Below are 12,416 nucleotides of genomic sequence, written 5' to 3'. Positions count from 1 at the left end.
AAGTTCAAATCCAAAAGTTTATTGCATCCAGCTCATTCTGGATGCAATTGCTTATCCCCACTAGACCTCTGCAGCTAAAGTTTATTTAGGTCAGCTCTTAGACTCTTATCTTCACTATGGATATATATGTTAACTGTACATAAATACAAAGTGGGTTGGTTGGTTTTTGGGTTTTTTTTTTTTAGGATTATATTTATTTATTTGAGAGAGAGACAGGGTGAGATCGAGAGAGAGAGAGAGTGCAAGAGCAAGAGAGAGCAGGAGCAGGGGCAGGGGAAAGGAAGAATCAGGCTCCCCGTTGAGCAAGGAGCCCTAGATCTCGGGACCCTGAGATCAGGACCTAAGCCGAAGGCAGATGCTTAACCAACTGAGCCACCCAGGCACCCTTTTATACAAAGTGTTTTAAATAACCTTAAGTCTTTTGTGAATATAATTTTATTTCAAGGTATAAATTATTTTAAAAGTGCTACAAAGGACACTAAGCCTGGGCATGTGACCGAGTGGTTCAGGTGTTGTCTATGTGAGTTTTTGGATCCTTACATTGACAATAATTGTTCTTTGAGGTTATATCTTGGGCAAGTTGTGAACTAGAACTTGTGTTAAGCAGCTGTTAAATGTTGAATATATCACTTGAGGCTGCTTATTTTAATGGATCTATTTCCTTTCATGGTCTCCCCACTATTCTAACTCCCTACTAACTTTTAAAAGAGCTCAGAGAAGGGCAAATCAGCACACACCAAAACCCACACTTAATAAAGGAAAAGTTCTATACTAAGGCTTTGCTGCTCTTAAACTTCTCTATTTCTCAAATGTTACTGAACCTGGGTATACCGCTAGGTCTTGTTTTAATTTCTATTGGTATAATATGTATAGTATAATATGAATGAAACTTTGGTTATCCCTGTTACTATCAGGTAAAAGGTAAGAATAGCATTATAATTCTGACCACTTTTGAGTGACTGAAAAAAACTTACAGCAAATATTTTGCAGAGAAAAGAAGACTGTTACTTTAAAAAATTAAAAAAAAAGGGACGCCTGGGTGGCTCAGTTGGTTGAGCAGCTGCCTTCGGCTCAGGTCATGATCCCAGCGTCCTGGGATCGAGTCCCACATCGGGCTCCTTGCTCGGCAGGGAGCCTGCTTCTCCCTCTGCCTCTGCTGCCACTCTGTCTGCCTGTGCTCGCTCGCTCTCTCTGATGAATAAATAAAATCTTTAAAGAAAAAAATTAAAAAAAAATGCTTGAATCCTAATGGAGTGTGTCAATGTGTTTTATGTGTCCACATACTCTCAACTATGTTTTAATTTTTAAATTGGAATACAAAGTACTCCAATCAACTCAAATGAAAATTTGCATTATATATACAGAAATAACAATGGAAGAAAACCTACTACTGAATACCTTATTTTGTTTGCCACTCACATAGAAAAAATTATTTTAAAATCTCATCTCTTGGAAGAGAAAATTTATTTCTTTACTGAAAATAACCCACTTGCTTTTTTTTTTTTTTTGTAGTTTAATCTTATTCCTAAAAATCGATTTTATACTTTTTCTGCAGATGTATCTCAGGGTTACTGAAAAACACATTTTTAATATAAATTCTGCTTTTAATACTTTTATTTCTATGATATACTTTATGATATTCCAGGTTACCAGGAAAATGCTTCATTTAAAAAAAAATGACAGTAGGACAAGCTATATTTTAGTACAGATGTCTGTATCAACTAGAATGTCTTGTTGCATGCAAGAAAAAACTTACTTTGTACTTGGGTAATTCAAAAAAGGGACTTCCTTGGCTTTCATGAATACAAAGTTAAAATAGGTAAAGTAAACTCCAATAGTATATTGATTTGTTTCAGGTTTTTTTTGTTTGTTTTTTCCTCCCACTGGCTTACTTATAACTAAGGGCTCAGATTCTCTTCTCTTTGCTGTGATTTCTGCAATGCAAGCTTTTTCTATGCTGGTCTCCTTTGTGGACCTAAGATTGCAACCATACTTTTTCTTGTTCAGAGTCAAAATAAGGGAGCCTTGTCCCAGCTTTCCAAAAGAGAATCCTGAATTTGACTGATTGGACCATTTTACTTCTTTTGCCCAAACTTGAACCAGTCATTGTATCCAATAGAAAGGATTGTGTTGATTGGCTTCAGTCATCTGATACGCTGCTTGGAGCTAGTAGATGAAAAGAAGAATTCAGCTCCATTGGAATTATAGGGGGGAAACATAGATACTTTAAGGAAAAAAACAGGATGCTATCAAAAAAGAGAAAGGATATTGGGTAGGCATGGTAGTGGGTAGATGCCCTCTACTATATTTTGGGTATTCCATTTTAATAAATTCACTTGCTTTCTTCCTTTTTAATATTGTCTTTACTTTAAAAATTCATTTGCTTTTTCCATGATTACTTAAAAGGTTCATTTGACATCTTGTTTTTTGGTTTATAAATCCAAAGACATAAGCAATATAATGATTCACTTATAGCTTAAAAGTTTAATGAGGTATCTATTCATTTTTGCAAAGTGAAACATGAGATAAAGGCTTTCAGTATTTTGGAATTATATGAGAGTAAGTTAAAATTATTATCAGCCACCTCAGCTCCTTTGTAGAATGCAGTAGTGGTGAGTCACCTGGTACCTTTAAATGTTAAACTTGAATAAAGGAGAAATGTACAAATCTGAGTTTTCTATAATTGTCAGGAACTGAATAAATTAAAGTAAGAGTAAACTGTTAGTCAGCAGCTGTTTATTGGGTGATTATTGTATCCTCAGGAGAGTTCTCATTTCTTTGGAGGATTCTAAACAATGTCAGACAGGAAGCTGCTTTTAAAAAGTGTATAGACGACATACAAAGTCAAGACAAACACACAGAAAACAAAGGCAAATAACAGAAGATAATATATAATTTGGTACTAAATTATATGGAATCAACTATATCCCAGAGGGAAAACCGGAAATTGGCTAAATGCTGTTAAGGAAAAGTTCACAGAGAACTTGAGCCAGGCATTGAAAAGGAGATTAAGGGAAATTCTCTGTTAGAGAGGGGAAATTGAAACGGAAGACTTTCCACATGCAAAGCTTAGTAACAACATTGTTAAGGGTACAATTAAACTTGGTGAGGGTAGAAATATTGGTAAGACAAGCTCATCTGGAAAAATGTCAGAATATATATTAAAGGTTTGCTCTTAATATCACTATGGGGCAATGGTACAAAAAGTCCTAATCTTCCATTGTGGACTGTGAAAACTTAAATCATGTTAAATCATCTTAAATCATGTTTGGTAAAATAGTTCACGTTTTCTTGGTTATCTATCCATGAGGAACTGAAAAGCAGGGATTATGGTAGACTGAATACAGTATTTTCAGTGGTGTTTCTGATTGCTAACAATACCCAGATAGTGATAAAATAGTGTCTGTCAAATATATTGCTAAGGCACATGGCAAGATAGTATAGTATAAAGTGCATGAGCTTTAGAATTAGTTATATGTGTGTTCAAATCCCAGTTCCACATTTTGAGTAGTGTGAAACTTAAGGCATGCTTCTTAATACCTATGAATGTTCATTTCCTTGAATTTTACAGAGATATATTACTTATTTCACTGGAAAAATTCTTACACCCAAGAGAACATTTGGACATTCTTCGTTAAGCAGTTCATGATAATTACAATACTGTCATTAGTCAGAGTTTCCCTGATTATCTCTAGTGAATGGCTTAGGAGAAAATGGAAGAAGACATATTCTCTAATTACTAGGTAAAAGCGCGGGTGATCTCTGTGACAATTTGATCTCGGTTGAAGGGAAGAGCTGAGGGGAATGGAAGGAGAACGGGGTTTGGAGTTCTCCAGAGTTCAGACCCTAATTGCACCATTTGTGAGGATGTCCTTGGGTAAATGACTGCCATTGGGGAGCGTTATCTGTTAAATGACCCTAAGAGCATGGTTGTGGGGATAAAACAAGATGATATAATAAGTACTTCATAAAGTTGAACCTCCTTCAAAAGATTTAGAGCATTAGTCATTTTAATGTCATTTAATAGTTTAGCTGTAATCCATTAAAAAGGACTTTTGGAGAGAAGAAAGTGGTTAAAATAACCTGTACCATCTTAATCCTAGCAAAGAATTGTCAAGTTCAAATCACCTGAGAAAATTCATATGATATTTTAATTAATAAAATGCTTTCCTCACTACCAAGCAAATGTATAATCATATCTTTTGTTCTTTTGCCCTAAGTACACCTCCAGAGTATACAAAATAGTCTTTATTTTTGTGACTACAATTAATACCCATTGGTTTTCTTAAATCCTTTGCAGCTGTGCATTTACGATATATTTAGGGAAATAATTTGAATCATCCTGACCTTAAAGCTGGGTGATAATTTGGGGATGCTTCCCAACCTTATCTCTCATAATGCTAGTTCACTGGAGGAAGATGATACATGGTGTCTGGGATGGTAACTAGAGGAGTAATTACCAACCTATGCCAGCCTTCATCTTGTGATGAAGAGTTTCCTAGGATGTCATGGCTATGGGTGCTGAAGAATTTTACCCTGTGAAAAAACCTAAATCTTGACACCAAGCTTCCTGCAAAAAGACAATAAGCTTTCATCAAAAGGAGAAGTCTAGTTTTGCTAAGTTCAAACCCAGATCTATCTGTAACCATTTCTATTTCCTACTTTTGGAATTGGGTATGTAATTTGTTGATCAGTTTTCTAGTAGCTATAAGGGTTATATGTAATACTTTTAGAAAACTGGCAAAAGGCACATGGGATTCAGGGTATTATAAAGATTTAAAGCTGTACTTTTTAGAGTCTCTTAGACTATAGATTAGATTGTTCCATCTAAGCAAATACACACAAGTGACCTACTTCACTCGCTTCTCTCTTTTTAGAACTATTTTATTTATTTTTTTGTCAGAGAGAGTGCGAGCACACAAGCAGGGAGAATGGCAGAGGGAGAAGCAGGCTCCTGGCTGAGCAAGGAGCCCAATGTGGGACTCAATGCCAGGACCCTGGGATCATGACCTGAGCTGAAGGTAGATGCTTAACCAACAGAGCCTCCCCCTGCCCCAGACATCCTGCATTTATTCCTTCTTATAATGTAAAGACTTAATCTTATCCAGTTGCAAAATACTATAAAGTAGGGTAACACATGACTTCCATTGCTTTGTCTTTGTGTTTCACAAAGTTACTTGAAAATAACTGTCTAGGATATGAATTCCTTTCCTAAAGAGAAAGGAAGCAATGTAAAGTATGAGTGGTAAGAGGTATGATTGACACAGTAGAGAGACCATGGTCAGATCATGTATGACCTTGTTGGACATGTATTAGCTAGCAGTTGCTATGTAACAAATCATCTCTAAATATATGGCTTAAAATAGCAATAAACATTATTATCATAATAGTTTCTGTGAATCAGGAATTTAGTAATGGTTTAGCTATGTAATCATGGCTCAGTGTCACTCATGACGTTGGGATGAAAATGTTGACCACCTGAAGGCTTTCTTGGGGCTGGAGGATTCACTACCAGTGTGTTTTTCCACCTTGGTACTGGTTGCTGGTGGGAGGCAAGTTGATGCAGGCTGGCAGGTTGGTGCTGGTTGTTGGTGGGAGGTCTCCATTCCTTCTCACTTGAGTCTCTCCATAGACTGCTTGCATGTCATCATGATTTGGCAGCTCATTACCTCCAGAGCAGGTGATCCAAAAGAGGGTAAGGCAATAGAGCAATGACTTTTAAACCCTAGCCTCAAAGTCATACACAATATTTCCACCATAATCAATGCACTGGAAGTGAATTGGCCCAAGTGACTTGGCTAAGTTGGCCCCCATTCAAAGGAAGGGGAGTTAAGCTTTGCCCATTTAACAAATATTTATTGAACATCTACTATGTGCTGAGCATTGTTATGGCACTGAATCGGGCCTCTTCGAGAGGGTGATTCTTGTTTCAAGGCCTGAAAGATGAGAAGGAAAAGGTAAGAGTTTCCAAGCATCCTTCCATCAGCTGTGTCCATTTATCTATTGTTGTCTCCTTAATCTATGCAGCTGGTCAGTCCACTTGGTGGTCTGCTCCATCTCTGGGTTAAAATTTCCTCAACTGTAAAATGATGTGTTCCCTTTCAGCTATGATATTTTCATCTAGGAAAATAGGACAGTTTCTTTTAGTCATTAAAATATACTTGATAACTTTGGCTACATAAGACCAAAAGTAAGAACAAGTCAAATAACAATAAGTAGGTACAGAGATATGCTATTTGAAATTTCCATAATCACTTTCCACTCTCTTAGCTTATGATTGATCTGTGAAATTACCTAAGGTATACCTTACCTAGGTAGTAATGTGAATTGCAGTTTTCTATAGTATTGTCTGGTTAAGAGATCTTTGATTATTTTTTTTAAATAATTTTTAGACCTGTAAAAATTCTCATCAAGATGCATTCCTGCATTGGCTTTTACTCAGGTTGGGTAATTTTGCTTACTGTTTTTCACTATTCACAAGATTTGTTATTAGATTTCAAAATTTGTTATTAGGTTATTAATTGCTTACTCTTTAGTATATAAAATTGTATATATATAAAACTGGCTCAATGTATACTAATGCCAAAAGAAGCACAAAGAAAATGCTATCAGAGCACTAAAGAGTGAGCAATTAATACTATGAAGAAAGGTACTTTATGTATATGCAATATATACTTTACATATATGTATATATACTTTACATATATATGTAATATACAAGAGTATTACATGGAGCTACAGATAATTCTATATACATGTATTCTGTGAACTCTGTTATATCTTCTGCTCATGAGGACAGAAACAGTATTGTATTTATATTTGTTTCTCTTAAGACACCTCATCCAGTCTGAGGGGAAAAACTATAGAGTAAACTTGACTCTATGAAAAAGGCCCTCTGAAATGAATGGTAACATTGACTCCAGTTAAGATTAAAATTAATTTTATATGATCAATCATTTCGAGTCATCCAATTAATCTTCATTTGTCTGAGAAAAAAGAATAAGGTTATATGTACTGACAAAATTAAGTCTGAAAAGTTAAGAATATTAAAGATTGGTAATGATGATAGTTCTTAGAATTTTGGTCTTTTTTCGAAACATTGATTCTAAACCATTCATTACTTTGCATATGGACATTATTTGTCTCTGTATAATTTCTATGAAATGACATACAAATATCAATAGGTTGATATTTGATTTTTAATGTTCTAAAAAGCTTCAATAAGTCCACAGTTGATAGGTAGATATATAAATATTAGTTCACGTTCATTCCATTTTCCCAGATAATCTAATTACCTAACGAAATTCTCACCAGTGGGAAAAATCCGATTACTGGTTTGTAGTTATATCACTAGTGAAAACAGGAAAAGCATATTTTGTAATATTATATGTAGTTGAATTCTTGAAACACAGCATAATTTCTGGATTTGAAAAAAACTGTTATAAATTCTCAATAAATCAGAAATTTTATCAAAGATGATCAATCATATAAAGTAAAACCACTTTTAATCTTTAAGTAGAATATAAATACATAAATAATTATATGTAATCACATTTTTAAGTACCAAAATCAAATTAATATTCCTAATCCTTACTTCTCAGATGGATTATTACAAAAGTCTTATTTCTACTTTTCCAGAGTATACTCTGGCCATTTTCCAATTCCTCCCCAATCCTGGCAGTTCATCTCTTTAAAATGAAAATGTAATCATGCCAAACTTCAGCTTAAAACCGTGATTCTCGAGGCTTCAGAATAAAATTCAGACTCCTTAGCGTGGCACATGGGAACTGATCCCTGCTTGTCTCAGCCTCCTCCTCCTGCTAGTCACACTGAATTATTTGCCGATCCCTAGATGTTCATTGTTTTCTCATGGGGTTTCCAATGTTTGAAATCCCTTTCCTGTTTCTATGCCTAACGTCAGCTTTCGTGATTCAGTTCAAACCAAATTCACTCACCGTGTCTCCCAAATGTCACTCCTAGTGACTTCCTTTGGATATAATTTCCTCATCCAGCTTAATTCTTTTCCCTTTAATGTTCTCTTTATACCTCTCATGTAACAGCTTCTTTTTCTTCTCCTTCTCCTCCTCCTCCTCTTTCGTCTCCCTCCTTCTTTTCTTTTCCCTCCCCTTCCCCTCCCCTTTCCTTTCTTTATTTCTTTTCTTTTCTTTTTTTTTTTTTTAGATTTTTATTTATTTATTTGACAGACAGAGATCACAAGTAGGCAGAGAGGCAGGCAGAGAGAGAGAGAAGGGAAGCAGGCTCCCCGCGGAGCAGAGAGCCCAATGTGGGGCTCGATCTCAGGACCCTGAGATCATGACCTGAGCTGAAGGCAGAGGCCTTAACCCACTGAGCCACCCAGGTGCCCCTCTTTCTTTCTTTCTTTTCTTTTCTTATTTTTTTCAAGTAAGCTCCACACCCAGCATGGAGCTCAAGACAAGGCTTGAACTCAGGACTCTGAGATCATGACCTGAGCTGAAATCAAGGGTTGATTGCTGCTTAACTGACTGAGCTACCCAGACACCCCACTTCTATAATTTTTTTTTTTAAAGAAACTAATTCTATGTGAGTTCACTGAACTGTAACAGATTACTTATCCATCTCAGCCTTTGGACTGCGAGCTCCTAATTAACAGGGACTTTTCCTTTCATCTCTGAATCACTATGGTAAACCCAATGCCTGGTGGTAAAGAGCCACCAAACATATATTTGTTGAATAAATATAAATGAATGACAAATAATAATTTGCTATGGAGAGGATGTTCAAAATATTTAATAACCAGTTGGTAGAGGCACCTGTTGGTCGCACTGAAACTAATACAACAGCTGGTGATTTTGTGGTCGTTAGCATCTTCCAAGTATCAGCCCAGGTTGTAGATGTCCTTGACTTTCCTATACAAACAGGGAGAAAATACATATACTTTTGTCCCTATATGCAGCCAGACTACTTTAGAAAGAATATAGATATAATACGTTGGAAAGCGCTTGCATGTATGAACATAGGCCAGGAATCCTGTGTTGTTAACCTATTTATATGCAGAGATAAAAGCCTTCCTATAAAATGTACGATGCTGTTAACATGTTGCCATGCCCTGTCCCAATTACCCAGAGGCAGGTTTCACATTCTCCGGCCAAGGTTTTCTTGTGAAGTAGCATCAGTGAGTTAGGAAAGGGTAATTTCCCACATCTTTAGCACCTGTGGTAAATCTTTATCGCCTTCTCACTTCACATATTTGGTAATAGTAAATAGCTCCCTCCCTCACCTAGCCAAGATGTTGTCTTGGCTCCTGTTCCTTAATCTTTTAAATACACAGTTCCAGATACTACAAAAGCTGATTATCCCCTTCCTTTCATTCTTGTTTTCTACCACTCCAAACCAGAGTAGGTTTGGTCCACTCTGTTCAACAGGGTGGACTCTCTGAAATGCAGATGTGATCACAGTGCCTCCTGCCCCAAACCATTCAGTTGTTCTGCATCACCTCTAACAGTGTTCTTCAGGTAATTTCAAAAACTGAGCTTTTTTAAAAAATTGCTGGTGCTTTGGCTTCATACATGGAGACTCCAGTTCAGTAGGGGACAGGGTGGTGCCTAAGCATTCTTACACGTTTCCTCAGGAGATTCTGTCACAGAGCCAGGCTGAGGATCGCACATCTGTGGGATCAAGTCCCAACTTTTATAGGAAAGAAGACTATTCATGAGTGGTTTCTGTCTGTCACTTTCGGTTCACTTGTTAGCTTTGAGATTTTGGCCAAGTTACCCAAATGTCTGAGCCTCAGTACCTCATTTCATTTTTTTTTAAAGATTTTATATATTTTATTTATTTATTTGAGAGAGAGAGAGGATTTATTATTGAGAGAGAGTGGGGAGCCCCATGCGGGACTCAATCCTGAGACTCCAGGATCATGACCTGAGCTGAAGGCTGCCGCTTAGCCAACTGAGCCACCCAGGTGCCCCGTCAGTTACCTCATTCCAAATGGGGATGATAAGGGCACCTGGCCAGCTCAGTTGATGGAACATATATGACTCTTAATACCGGAGTCATGAGTTTGAGCCCCACACTGGGGGTAGAGTTTACTTTAAAAAAAAAAAAAAAAGTACGGATAAGAATACCAAGGTTGCAGCATTATTCTTAGTATTAAAGATACTATTAGGCCATTTAATCTATCATTCAAACTGAGATGCTATTAATAATTACTCCAGGATACTATACATAAATTTAGATAGTCCCAGGCAAACAGAAACACATGATCGATGTAATTTGAGGTGACATATTCAAAGCATCTCTCACAGTGAATGGCAGATAGCAGAAGTTCAATGAATTATTTTTATCATTCTTCATATATACATCCCCCCCCCCACCCCACACACACACACTGCTGAAAGCCCTTGTGTACCAAAGCACAAATGTGATTCATGGTATACTCTAACCAAGATCCTGAATGTTTGTCTGTCACTGCCCTTCTTCTCCACTCCCATGTACTGTTCGTGGATATTCCCCCCTTTTCTCTCTCTACCACTAGCCCACTATTAGCACTTCCAGAGGCCAGGACATGAGTGAAAAAGACACTTACAATACACTTTTTTAAAATTAAAAGCTGTACATCAGGCTGTTATATATGTATCTCTTATCTTTCTACATTGACAAATATATCTTTTTAACAACATGATGGTTCCAAAATTAGACTTCTTGGATACCTTGGAGTTCCAAGCAGGATTGTGGCTGGGGGAGTGTGGATTCTAAACCCGGGTCTGCAGCCGGTTCCTCCTCCTGGCCCATCCCTGGCTCTATCCATACCGCACAAGCATCATGTGGATGGATCATGTCCCTTCCTTCCATCTCCAAAGCCAGCCATATAGCGTCTTCTCTCCTCTCTGACCTTCTGCCTCCCCCTCTTTAAAAACCCTATGATTCCATTATACCCAACTGGACAATCCAGGATAATCTCCTCACCTCGAGATCCTTAATTTAGTCACATTTGCAAAGTTCCTTTTGCCATATAAGGTAACATTTACAACTTCCAGGGATTAAGATGAGGACAGATTTGAGGAGTATTAGTCAGTCTGTCACAGGGTGGGCATAGCAACAAACCCTTGAGAGAATGAACTAACTCAAAGATGGAGTCTGAGTTAGAACTGCCACCACACAGTTGGCTACATAAGCAAGGATTATGGGTAGCTGCGTGCCTGGTGTTTGGTCTGGACACAGGGAAGCTGTAGGACCAGGGTGGGCATGTCCCCCTGGGCCCCTAGATCCCCAGCCCTGCTCAGCTAGAGGAGGCCTCTCTAGAGCGAAGGACCCAGGACAGGAGCCAAAGAAAGGTACATTTCTTTCCCCTATTGATTTGGCAACCACAGTCCATCTCCCTTTCTCCTGATCTATACACAAGATTCTGTCAGAGGAAAACATGTAAGCAAATTGTTTTATTCTATTAATAAAAGTTCTTCTTCTTCTTTATTTTTTATTTTTTTGCATCCTGCCTTTTACTTGTCATGAAAGAGCTCCATCCCACACCCACTCATTGTTTTTAACCATCCTCACTGGCTTTCCCTTCCTTTGAATCTCTAATTCTGTCCTTCCGCCACCTCTTCAGTGTTCTTAAAATACCCAAGATTTCACCTGTTTGCTGTGTCTTAAAAAATATGCTATCCAGCCAGCAGGTTATTCCTGAATCCTACAAAATTGTCAATTCATTCCTCTTACAGTATTTCTCGGTTTTAAAATTTCCTCCTCCACTTGAAGCCTGCAGATTTTCTTTATAATCAAATTAAAATGTCTTTTCTTGTTCTACTTGTATACTCTGGATTTTTATATTTGCTGGGTCTTGGCCATTTTAAATAATGTTTCCACACTTATGCAATGCCTACAGAAGAAGTTTTCAAAATAGTTATTTTTCTCCTTTTAAGTTTTTGAAAATCCCTGAAGTCTCATTTGTATTTTGCTTATTCTCATTAATCTGTGGAATTTTTAAGGGAATCAACAACATTTAAGACTCTGACGTTGTTTTGAGAGAATTATTAGATTTGAGAGCTTATGAATTACTTCATGTTTCATATTTTGTTCTTCCAAAGCTTTATTTTTTTTTTTTTTACATGAGGTATTACCTACTGCAAAGGATCTGATTTAAAAAATTGTCAGTTTAAACTTAATTTTAGGGGCGCATGGGTGACTCAGTGGGTTAAAGCCTCTGCCTTAAGCTCAGGTCACGATCCCAGGATCCAGGGATCAAGCGCCCTCCCCACCCCCAAATCTGGCTCTCTGCTCAGCGGGTAGCCTGTCTCCCCACCCCCCACCCCGCCTGCCTCTCTGCCTACTTGTGATCTCAGTTAAATAAATTTAAAAAAATTTTTTTTAAAAATAAACTTAATTTTAAACTCAAGTTATATAATTTCAGTGATTTTTTTTAAAAACTATGACTACAC

The 12,416-nt window shown here is 37.2% G+C and overlaps 1 protein-coding gene across 50 annotated transcripts in view; it reads left to right on the top strand.

The window, feature by feature from the left end:
* ANK2 (ankyrin 2) overlaps positions 1 to 12,416 on the top strand; it is a 323,587-nt gene that overhangs the window by 167,199 nt on the left and 143,972 nt on the right. The window lies entirely within an intron of this gene.

This window comes from Mustela putorius, unplaced genomic scaffold (genome assembly GCF_011764305.1).
Source record: "Mustela putorius furo isolate JIRA1106 unplaced genomic scaffold, ASM1176430v1.1 tig00000868_pilon_pilon_pilon, whole genome shotgun sequence".
NCBI lineage: Eukaryota > Metazoa > Chordata > Mammalia > Carnivora > Mustelidae > Mustela > Mustela putorius.
This window is presented reverse-complemented; position numbering and strand designations above follow the sequence as displayed.